The sequence below is a fragment of the Pogona vitticeps genome, chromosome 11 (genome assembly GCF_051106095.1).
Source record: "Pogona vitticeps strain Pit_001003342236 chromosome 11, PviZW2.1, whole genome shotgun sequence".
NCBI classification, from domain to species: domain Eukaryota; kingdom Metazoa; phylum Chordata; class Lepidosauria; order Squamata; family Agamidae; genus Pogona; species Pogona vitticeps.
Window position 1 is genome coordinate 20,171,078 of NC_135793.1, and position 11,304 is coordinate 20,182,381.

Genomic DNA, 11,304 nt, shown 5'->3' on the forward strand with positions numbered 1-11,304 from the left:
AAATGTCAAGGGAAACCTTTACCTTTACCTAACTCAACAGCACGCACTGATCCAATGAAAAGGAACTCCAGTGTTTTTAGCTAGTTCTTCAGATCAGAGGACCACGATACAGAATGTACGGCCCGGAACAGGTTCCAGTTTCTCAACTGAGAAGATAACCACTCAATCCCACACTGCCTTGCCGTAAAATGGGGCAGTGCAAAGTTCCCGGACCTTCTGTGTAGCCACTAGCCGCCCCCCCCTCCCAAATAGGGCCATTAAAAATCCATACTCAATTTTCAGTTTCAAGGAAGAAAACATGAATTTTCCCAAAGGAGACGGGGGGGGGGTTCTCAATTAGAGAGAAAAACTGGGTAGGCCCAAGGATCATTTGGGCCTTCCCTCACCTGGAAGGTGAGTCTTGTAGTTCCAGAAATTACCTTTTTCATCCCTAAAGCTCCCACCTGGAAAACATTTTTTTTTTAAAAAAAAAAACTACATTAACTCCTGTAAGGATTCACAACCAGGTCTTATTACACCCATGCAATTAGAAACCTCTGATTGTGTTGATGCACAGTATGTCCAGTACAGTGGTGCCTTGCTTAACGACGATAATCCGTTCCAGGAAAATTGCCATTAAGCGAAAACATCGTTAAGCGAAAATAAAAAACCAATTGAAACCCATTGAAACCCATTCAGTGTGTTCCAATTGGGTAAAAACTCACCATCCAGTGAAGATCCTCCATACGGTGGCCATTTTTGCTGCCTATATAGTGAGGAATCCATCCCTAAACACAGCAGGGAGCCATTTTAATCACCTAGTGGCCATTTTGAAACCGCCGATCACCTGTTCGAAAAATGTCGTTTTTGTGAAGAATTGGTTCCCAAATCAGGGAACCAATCATTGCAATGCAAAATCCCCCCATTCAGACCATTGTTGTGCGATTGCAATTGCGATCGCAAAAAGATCATCCTTAAGCGGTTTCATCGTAATGTGGGGCAATCGTAAAGCGAGGCACCACTGTACATCGAAATATATTTTTGCAAACATTCCTTTGTTAGGCGGATCATGGGTTCATGGTCCAAAGAGGGACCTGCAACTGAGCATTATGGGATGCTTTCGTTCAGGGTTCCAGCCAGCTAACTAGACATGCTCTCCACCAGGACAGTGGATACATTCTATTCTGTTGTCTCCTTCATCCTTTTTCATATATGTATGCTAATACAAACCTTGGGATTGTCCTGAGCTTGTTGATACTGCCTAATTGTATATGATTGGTGCCTTGTTTTGGCTTTATAAGGATTGGTACCTGAAGAATGAATTGTTTGTTAGGATACAGAATAGTTGGCTGAGGCCTCACCAGTGGGGGGGGGGAACCCTTGGTGTTACAGCCCATCAGAGCAGCTGTAAGATATCGGCTGCTGGGCAATACAGATGTTGTAGACTCGAAGCCTGCAGCTAAATTCAATGGAAGTGGCAGACTGAACAGGGACATATGCATCAGGTTGCACTTAGCAATGCATAGTGAGGTGAGCAACCAGTGGCCAAACTGTAGGGCCTAATGGTTGGAGCAGGATAGATGCCGTCATTGCTTTCTTTCCTCACTGTATGTGGAATGCTTGCTTTTTAAAAATACCAGCATGGGACTCCTGAATGGATAAAGCAGGGCTGGTGTGTAGCAAGGCAACACCTAGTCATTAGAATATAGATGCAAACAGCTAGGGTCTTTCCTGGAATTAGCAGGTCAGGCTCAGAATGGCTCAGGTAGTTTCCTTAGAAAATCTTCTGGCTTCCTGGAATGTACTTTTTGACCTCCACTTCATGGATACTTCTATCATAAGAAAAGAAGAAGAAAGATGTGCATCTGTCTGTCAGGGCTGTCGTTTCAAGCCCTTGAAGCCTAGACATCTGAAACATGATGTGGATATGAAAGGGGGCCCCGGGGGTGTGTATGTGTTTCAAGGTTGTTTGGTTTCTCAGATTTAGGAACTCCCTTTTTTTTTTTTAGACGTGAGAATAGAAAACTGTGGACATTTTGAAATATCCATTTTTTCTGTCTGCTGCGAATCCAGCTCTGGAATGCTGAATGCATGTATTCCACGACTGCTAGAAAACCTATGATGTGTGGACGTAGGATCGGATGTCATTGTGGCCCAAAGGCTGTATTATTGATCCATAAAAGCTTTGCAATGTCTCTATTAACCTCCACAGTCGAGATGGAGATGCCGTTAGCTTCAGTTAATGGGCAATGTATTATTCATCACCGCTGGCTTCCAGGAAATGGCTGCTTGGTTTTCCCCCTTCCCTGCCCCCCCCCCAAAAAAAACACCCAACAAATGATTCCGTTCCACTTCGCATAGTTGGGACATAAAGAGGAATGTGGCCATGTTTCACTGGAGCCACGTGGCCCCTCCGAATGGAAAGTGAGGGTCAGGGGAGGAACTGTTACCACTGCAAAACACGTTGTTGGCATGCAGAGGATCTTGAATTCAGTCTGGTTGGTTCAGAAAGGGTGTGAGACTCTTTTGTTCCAAGCTTTGGAGAGCCTTCCAGCACAGTGGCCTTTTGTGATGGCCGCATCCAGACTATGGAGCTTCCTGCCAAATAACACTAGACTCTCTTTCTCTCTCCCCTGTTGTCCTCCTGCTGGCCAGCAAAGTGTTTTTTTATGGAGACCTTTGGCGTTTAGGCTGGGTTGCTGTTAAATGGGCTTTTAACCCGATTGGAGGCTGGCTGGCATTTCTTTCATGGATATATTTGAACTGTATTTCTAAAAGTTTCTGGTTTTTTTAAACTGTTGTTAGCTGTTAATGTGCAGAAGGTCTTATTATTAATAGCTTTGGCAGGTCTTGCTGTTGAATGGTGGTGTTGAGTCAATCCATCTCCTATTGAATGTTCCTCTTTTCCTGCTGCCTTCTGCTTTTCTCAGGATCGTTGTCTTCTCCAATGAGTCTCATCTTCTCATTATACATCCAAAGAATGATAACCTCTATTTGTTCTTAGTGAAAGTTCGGGCTTATTTTGCTTTATAACTTACTTACGTAATTGCTGGCTGGCTGGCTTGCTTACTTATTAGTGCACAATGCTATATTTATATGTTGCCCACTGATAATACACAACATTAAAACAAACAAACAACAGACTAAAATAAGCTGGGCTTTAAGCCTAGATGGTTCAGTGAATCTGTGCAAAGCATGGCTTTGTGAGTAAGCATCAGTAAAGCGAAAATAAATAAATAAATAAATAAATAAATAAATAAAGAAAGAAAGAAAGAAAGAAAGAAAGAAAGAAAGAAAGAAGCATGCTGCTTATATACCGCCCCATAGCGCTTCAAACACTCTCTGGGCAGTTTACAGGTTAATTTTGCAGGCTGCACATTGCACCCCAACCCCATAGCAAGCTGGGTACTTATTTTACCAACCTCCAAAGGATAGAAAGCAGAGTCAACCTTGAGCCAGCTACCTGGAATTGAACCCCAGGTCGTGAGCACAGTTTTGGCTGCAGTATAGCAGTTTAACCACTGCGCCACGAGGTTCTCCTCGTGGTACTTTGAACTTGATCCAGAATGCAACAGGTAACCAGTGCAGGTGAGCCCGGATAGGGGAAGATGTGATCAAATCTGCTCACACCCACTTCTAGCCTGGCGGCTCCATTCTAGACCCACTTCAATCTTCGGGCCAACCTCAAGGGAAGCCCCACGTAGAGAGCATTACAGTAGTCAATCCCGGAGCTTGCCACACTTCCACCAACGTCTCTCATCTAGGTAGGAGTAAATCTGGGCAGACCCAATTATTTAACTTTCTGGCAGTCCATAGCATCCATAAAGCTCCCCCAACATCACGTTTAAAAGAGGTAGTACTATTACTCACCAGCCTTCTCTCAATTGTGTGTCTTAACCTGTTTTCATGTTCTAAGTGTATTTATATATCAATCTGAATTTTCTTATAGCTCGCCACTTTGAATGTCGCAAAAGTCGAGGATTTCTATGTGCCGTACATTGAACAAGCGGGCAAACAATAGATGTAGAAATAGCCTGATCTGATGCAATAATGGCATCATACGTTTCTACCTTGAGGAGCTAGGCTGTATTCTCTCCCATCTTCACCAGGTAAAAGAAAGTTTTTCCCCCATTCTCTTCATAAGAGACTGACTCAGGAAGCTACACAATGAGAGAAATTCAGGGGAGGGGGGGAAATGTACTTTTTCTTCACAACAAAACATGGTTAAACTATGGAATTTGCTGCCTTAGGATATGTGGTGAATCTCCTTAGGAGATGAGGCAGAAGAGAAGATTCACAGTGTTTATTTATGGGCTGGAGTTTCCAGGTGGTAGTAGCACCTGTCGAAATTGTGCGCCTGCTCTCTTATTTTTCTTTGCTTTCCATACGTATAGATTTTTAAGACAAGTTTTTAAACATATAAAGGAAATAATTTAACAACGAAACATTTGCCAGTGACATTAGAAGTACCCTCAAGAAGAGTTTTGTGGAACTAATTTTTGGATTTACTTAGCATTGGTAGAGTTGGAAGCTGTCTTTAAGGTCAGTGAGTCCATTCCCCCTGCTGACGCAGGACATTCACGACCAAAGCATCCCAGGTAGAAGGCCACCCAGCCTCTGCAGAAAATTTTCTGAAATAGTCCGTCTCATGGTTGAACAGATCAGATCATCAGAATGTTCTTTCTAAGTCAGAATCTACTGTATTTTTCGCACCATAAGACACACTTTCCCCCCACAAAACAGGGGGGTGGAAAGTCTGTGCATCTTATGGAACGAAGAAAACAGATTATATTTTCCTGTTTTCTTCTCCTAAAAAATTGGTGCATCTTATGGAAAGGTGCGTCTTATGGAGCGAAAAATACGGTACTTTCTTGTAATTTGACCTGAACAGATGCTTGCTCCTGCTTCCACGTGGCAAGCTGGTAGCAAACAAGATTTCAACAATGGTTGAAATCTTGTTTGCTTAGTACAAGTAAGTCATGACGAGTGTAGGCCCATTTGAATCAATGGAGCGTATGAAGTTGATATATCAAATCCCCACGGATTCAATGGACTTTCATTGGTGTAGCTCTGCTAGGCTAAGCAACAGAATTTCAGCCTGTCTTTCTGTTGATTCCGTCTAGAGTTGCTTAGAATATTTAGTGATAATGACTTGGTGAGCCTAATATATCTTTCTATGCATGCCCATGGACTGTGGGCATTATTATTGTTAAAGTCTGCGTAATTAATGAACTGATACGAGTTATCATAGAATTTTTCATAATTGTATTCATGCCACATGACTTGTAATTAATATACACAATTTCTGTGTCAATTCTAGCCCCATAAGCTGGTGTTTTTCTTGCTCATGGTAAGAAGGTCTGTTGATCTTTTTTTTTTTTTTGATGAATTGCAATCCTCATGTGAGAAACCATCCAGAAAAAAATGTAAAATAGCAAATTCATGGTTTTCTTCACAAATTACTAACAGGCCCATAACTTGAGATCATTTCCCCTGGATTTTTTCTGAAAGGAAAAAAAAGGGGCTGAAGAAGTGACAGGAGGGAATGACAGGCAGATGTTAGAAGGGTAGAGTTCAGCTGGTGAAAGCAGGCCGGAGGGTGATGGTGTGGCTCTTACCACCTTCAGCTTCTCTCACCCATATGGTGGGACAGTCTGCTGCAAGGGGGTCCTTTTTGGCCCTGTTGAAGAACTAACACTGTTACCTTGAGGGCTCTGTCTGTATTTATTTGTGCTTGCCCACTTCACCCCCTCAGGTAAGGATTTGGAGTTTGCTTTTACATGTGAAATGGCAGTCTTGAGCAAAAGAAAGACGCTTCACCCCTTCTGTGCCTTTCCACGTCTTGCAATCAGTGCCTGCATTGTTTTACTGCTTCAGGTAAATTTTATTTCCTTGGCTGGCTCACTTTTGGTATCAAAAATGGTCAGGGGGAAGGGTGTGTAGGTCATGAATTTTGCTGTCCGGTTCCACTTTCTTCTGCTCTTTCCCTTGATGCTGCAGCCGAGAAACAGTGAAAAGAAAAAAACACACAGACGCACATGCATGCAATTGACGGTTAGCATTTTCCCTCTCTAGTTACTCTAATGAGAACACAGAAATCATTTTTAAAAGCCACGTGAAAGCTCACACGCAGACAAAAAAAACAACAATACTGTTTCTAGATACAGGCAAGCATATGACGATCACAAAGCTCTACCCTGGCTAGAACATTCGGCTGCTTTCAGAGCATTCAGAAAGAACTGTTGAAATAAATGAGTGTTTTTTTTAAAAAAAATAACAGTAGGATTTGCAGGATAGCGTGTGATCAGCATTGCGCTGTGTATGAGATCATGCAGAATTTTTGGCTCAGAAAATCTTTGTGTGGTTTTAATTTGAGGTGTGCAGTGTTTAAACCTTAAATAGTTATGTACAGTATTTACAGCTGGTGGCGGCAGGGCACTTAAGACTGCCAGATGGAGACTGGTCGGAGGCACCAGTTCAGAGCTGCAGGCTTAGCCTCAATGCCCAGTGGGCACTAGCGGCCATCTCTGAGCCTCACCCACCTTGCAGGGTGGTGCGTCAGGTGGATGCCCCCCCCCCTTTGAGCTCCATTTAGGAAAGATGGGACACAAATGCAGAGTTGGATAACAATTCATCCATCTCTATTCTTGTGTTCCTTTCCTTATTTGTTACCCACATGCTTAGAGAGGGCTGGAAAACCTTCTCCCAGATTATTTTTTTGGGGGGCGGAACTACTTGCTTGGTGTAGGCTCTACTTATGGATAAGCACCTTAAATTTTTTTCTTCCAGTCATTCCTTCCGCTTGTGGATCCTTGAATGAAGTATATTCTGTGTGGAAGCCCTTTCCAGTTTCTGGTAGATGAAAAAACACATACTTAAGTAAACTCAAAAAAATAAAAGTAAAACTAAAAGATGGGATGGATGCTCTTTCGTTAATAACTTCTCCATTTCGCTTGGTATTCCTCACCGGTAAAATATGAACATCAATAAGTTGTGTTCATGTCTGGGAGCAGCAAGAGAGAAGGCCTTCTCTGGGTCCCCACCAAGTGTTCCTGTGAAGGTGATTTATGGGGACCCTTTGGGTAAATGACTTGCAGAATGTCCTTTGATTTGCTGCCCTGCTCAGCTCTTGTAGACTCAAGATTGTAGCTTCCTTGATGCAGTCAATCCATCACATATTTGGTCTTCCTCTTTTCCTGCTATGTTTAGTAACTAAGAGATACCCATACGTTTATGTGCACAGCTTAACCCAGCATGTGGCTCTTGGTATGCAGGAGGAATTTCTTTCCATTCCCAGACATTGTTGCATCTGCTCTACAGCAGAGGTCCCCAACCCCCGGGCCGCCAGACCGGGCCGCGGAGACAGACCTCCCGCCCCCTTCTCAACCCCGCACAGCTGATTTGAGCATGCACGCACACTCACGCGTGAGCGCCGCACCACTGTTTGTGCATGCGCATGCATGCTCGTTCGTGCATGCGCATGAACGCGGGGGTGCCCCCCGCCTTCCCCAGCCGGTCCGCGGGGTTAAAAAGGTTGGGGACCCCTGCTGTACAGGGTGTGAACACACAATGAGAGAGAACAGAAGCTGCTATTTTGTTTGTGAATCTTAAGTTTTTTTTAGCTTTCCCACTCTCAGAGCAAAAGTATTATCTAAGTAGCTTTACATGCCAACAAAGGTGCTTGGAATTGTTTTTGTGATTATTTTCTGTCTACACTGCTTTTTTTAGATACGATATTCTTAGCCATTGTACTTGCAAAAGCGTTCTGTTGGTTTGTAGATGTTTAATGTGTTTTGAATCTACAAAGATCTTTGTCCATTAGCAAAGAAAACATAACCCAACATAAGGTCCCACGAACTTACGTTTGCCCATTTCTGCTCAGTGGGACTTGCTCGTCTCAGGCCACTGAGTTTCCTCCCAGGAGCCAAGAGCAACATACAGCTCCACCTCATAATGGGATCATGGCCAGAGAGTGGGGTTAGTATGGGGAGATGTATCCCTGCTCAAATATAAAGCTTGTCGGCCACTTTGGAGAGGTCTTTGGCGAGAATCCTCCTCTATCGGTGTTTGCATAAGTCCGGGTCGCTGATTGTGACTACAGTAGGACCCCCATATCCATGGGACCAGTATCCATATTTTAACTTATTGCTGGCCTGAAATATTTAAAATCTTAAATTGGAAAATGATGTAATTACTAGAACTGGCCACTAGAGGGAACCAGGGGCAATGCTATATATATATAGGGGTTAGGGATGGGCACGATCTGGAAAAACTGTTGGTTCGTGATGGTTCGCTAGCTACGAACCACAACAACCCCCCAGCAAAACAAACGGGTTCATGGCTTGTTTTTCCAGTTTGCGCCGGAGGGGGGGGGACCCTGACCTGTTTTTGTCTTCCGCCTGTTCTCTGCCACCCACCGCAAAATGAAGCGCCCAGCGGGGGTGGGGGGTGGGATTCAGGGTTTTGCTTTGCTTTGGCAAAAGAGGATCCTCAGACCAAGGTTTTTCTTATTTGTGATTCAGATCGTGCTCACCTCTAATAAATAGGGTTTGCTATTCACCATTTTTCAGCTTCCACAGGATGTGTGTGGAACCGATCGGCCCACAGATGCCGTGATCCTGCTGTAAAGGACTGGGTGCCCGAGCGTGTCTTGGTCATAGGCCCGGTTGTGGGACTTGAGCAGCTTGGCAGTTAGCTGGTAGGATTTTGAGTTGTTACCTCGTGTGGCTATTAAGCAGAGGAGAAGCGGGCCTTGCCTTGATCTCCTTGGAAGAAAGTCACAATACGAACATCATAAGTAACGGAGCCTGCAAGGTGCTCAAACTCTGGCCTGTGGTTCTTCAAATCCCACTGCTGTCCATGGGGGGGGGGGAATGAGACCCCACTTCCCAAATTCCCTTTTGGAGGTCTTTGTCTATGGAGCGACTTTGTTGTCCCTGATTTTTGTGCCATCCAGCCAGACATGGCCTATAGCGACCCTAATCGGGTTTTTAAGGGAAGGTGGTTTAACCATCTCACCCTCCCTCAGTGAGTTCCCACGGCTGAGCAAGGATTTAAACCCATTTCTTCAAAATTCTAGGCCATCAACTCTACCCGTTACTCCACACTGCTGTCCTTGAGGGAGAGGAAAAACTCTTCTGATTATTCTGGGTCCTTTAAACGGCAAATAATCTTGTGCCATTTAAGTCTTCAGAGACCTTAATTGCCATAAGCTTCTGTGTAATTGTGGCTACCCATTTCATTGCAGTCTTGTGCCATTTTAGTTTAACATTTTCTGCTTGCTGTGAAGTCCTGCCATCTCCTTTTCCCCCCCTAAGAACGGCAGCACATAAATTCTGCAAGTAAATTCATATATATATATAAATATAAATTCAAAGCGCTCCTCTAACTATCAAACAACCCCCAAATCTGTGATGCTGGCTCCACCCTAGCCCTTTGACGGTACACCTGAGTCCTCTCCGATCGCTTCTTGCCACAGCTGCATTATCCTGTCTTAAAAGCCGCCTTAATTGCATCACCTTGGAGTATAATGAATCAGCGTCTCTAACATTTATTTAATCATGGAGAGACAGGAAAGGAAAAAGAAGAAAGGAGAAACCTTCCTTGAATATAAATAAGAACTTAGAGTTGCCGCTGAGCCCTCCCTTTCGGCTGGGTTAAATTTTTTTTTTATTGATCCTCGGATTAGAGCCAGGCCAGGAATGGAGTGTGTTCCTTTTGCGTTCTCATCAGGCAGAGGTTTTACAGGTTTTCTAGCTAGCCTATTAGTATTTTTCATCATTTGTGTGTTTAATTTCACAGTGAGGCAATATGCTGTGCAGTGGTGCCTTGAGTTAGGAACATAATTGGTTCCGGAAGACGGTTGTAACTGAAGTTGGTCGTAACTCAAAGCACCATTTCCCATAGGAATGCATTGAAATGCAATTAACCCATTCTGGCCGGGGGGGGGACACTGCAAAACCCATCAGAAATGCGATTAATCCACTCTGGCGGGGGGGGGGGGAAAGAACCCACTGAAAAACAAACACTGCAAGACCCATCACAGCACAGATACAGGACACACACACCCAGCCCAAAACCCACGCTGCAAAAACCCTATACTCGCTCAGAACAGGCATTTCAAAAAGCAGGCAATCCGAAGCCTCCTCCAAACACACTCTCTCTAACTGCTGGGGCGAAAGAGCTACAGAGAAGCAGCCTCTTCGCTGACCAACGGTTAGCAGTTTAAATTCCCCGCCTTTTTCCAGATCGCATCTCAAAGCTCCAGTCGCAAGTCAAAGCAAAATTTTGCGCCCAGAGCTGATCATAACTCGAATTGGTTGCAAGTCAACACGTTCATAAGTCAAGGCACCACTGGTATAGAGGACAGTGTTGGTTTGGGACCGTTGGACAATTTCAGGCCCATTACTTAGACAGAAAGATGATTAGATGCCCTTGGGGGGAAACCCATCTGTTGTAATGGGGCACCAGTATCAGCAGATCTAAGATATTGGACCCAGAAATGTTCCTTTGTCTTAACAGAAGCCTCTGTCTTGTTCGGAAATTGTTTATTGTAGGGAAAAGAGGATGACTAAGAGGAGACATGGTAGAGATGTTAAAAAAAATTCTGTATGATGGGAGAAGCTTGTTTTCTATCTCTCTGGTACTCAGTGGTGGGAGGTTCAGGATAGGCAAAACAAAGTATAGATCATAGTGAAACTGTGGAATTCATTGCCACTGGATATTGTGATGGCTGCCCTTCGTGACTGCTTTAAAAGGGGATTTGGATAAATGTATGGGGATTAGGGCTCTCAGTGGCTTCTACCGCATTATCAGAGGTGACCTGGGAAGCGGAGGGTCTCCTGTACACACTTTACAAATAGCTCTGTGTTACAAGCTGAAATCGGTTCGTTCCAGAGATACGGCTCAGGCAGACATTCGTGACTGACCAGTCGTACGTATGAGCAACTTCTGTTTTAAGGTCCTGAAGACCAGACCCAAAGCATGGCCAGCAAGGGAAAGGTCCTGCTTTGACCACTGCAGGTCTTTCAGCACGAGAGGAATCCTTGGCTTCTAAGGATGGGTTATCTGTGATGTGTCGTTTGTCCCTTAACAAAGGTTTGAAATGCAATGCAGCCGCAGTGCACACTGGGTGACCTTAGGGCAGTCATTTGCGTCTCTCAGCCTCTCGTGCCCCACATGAGGGGCGCAGGGCCAGGGCAGAGGAAGGAGGGGAACTGTGATGCTTAGGCAGAGCAGAAAACAGTCCCTCACCAAGGGGTTGGATCTCCTTGAGATCCTGAGCGTAGCTTTGCAGCCCCAGAATTGGTCGGTAAGGGAATCCGT

General features: G+C 44.5%; 1 protein-coding gene across 1 annotated transcript in view; it reads left to right on the forward strand.

Annotated features, from left to right (window-relative positions):
• The window catches only part of CD99L2 (CD99 molecule like 2), a 63,595-nt gene that overhangs the window by 23,317 nt on the left and 28,974 nt on the right, over window positions 1–11,304 (forward strand). The gene's annotated exons all lie outside the window — the stretch shown is intronic.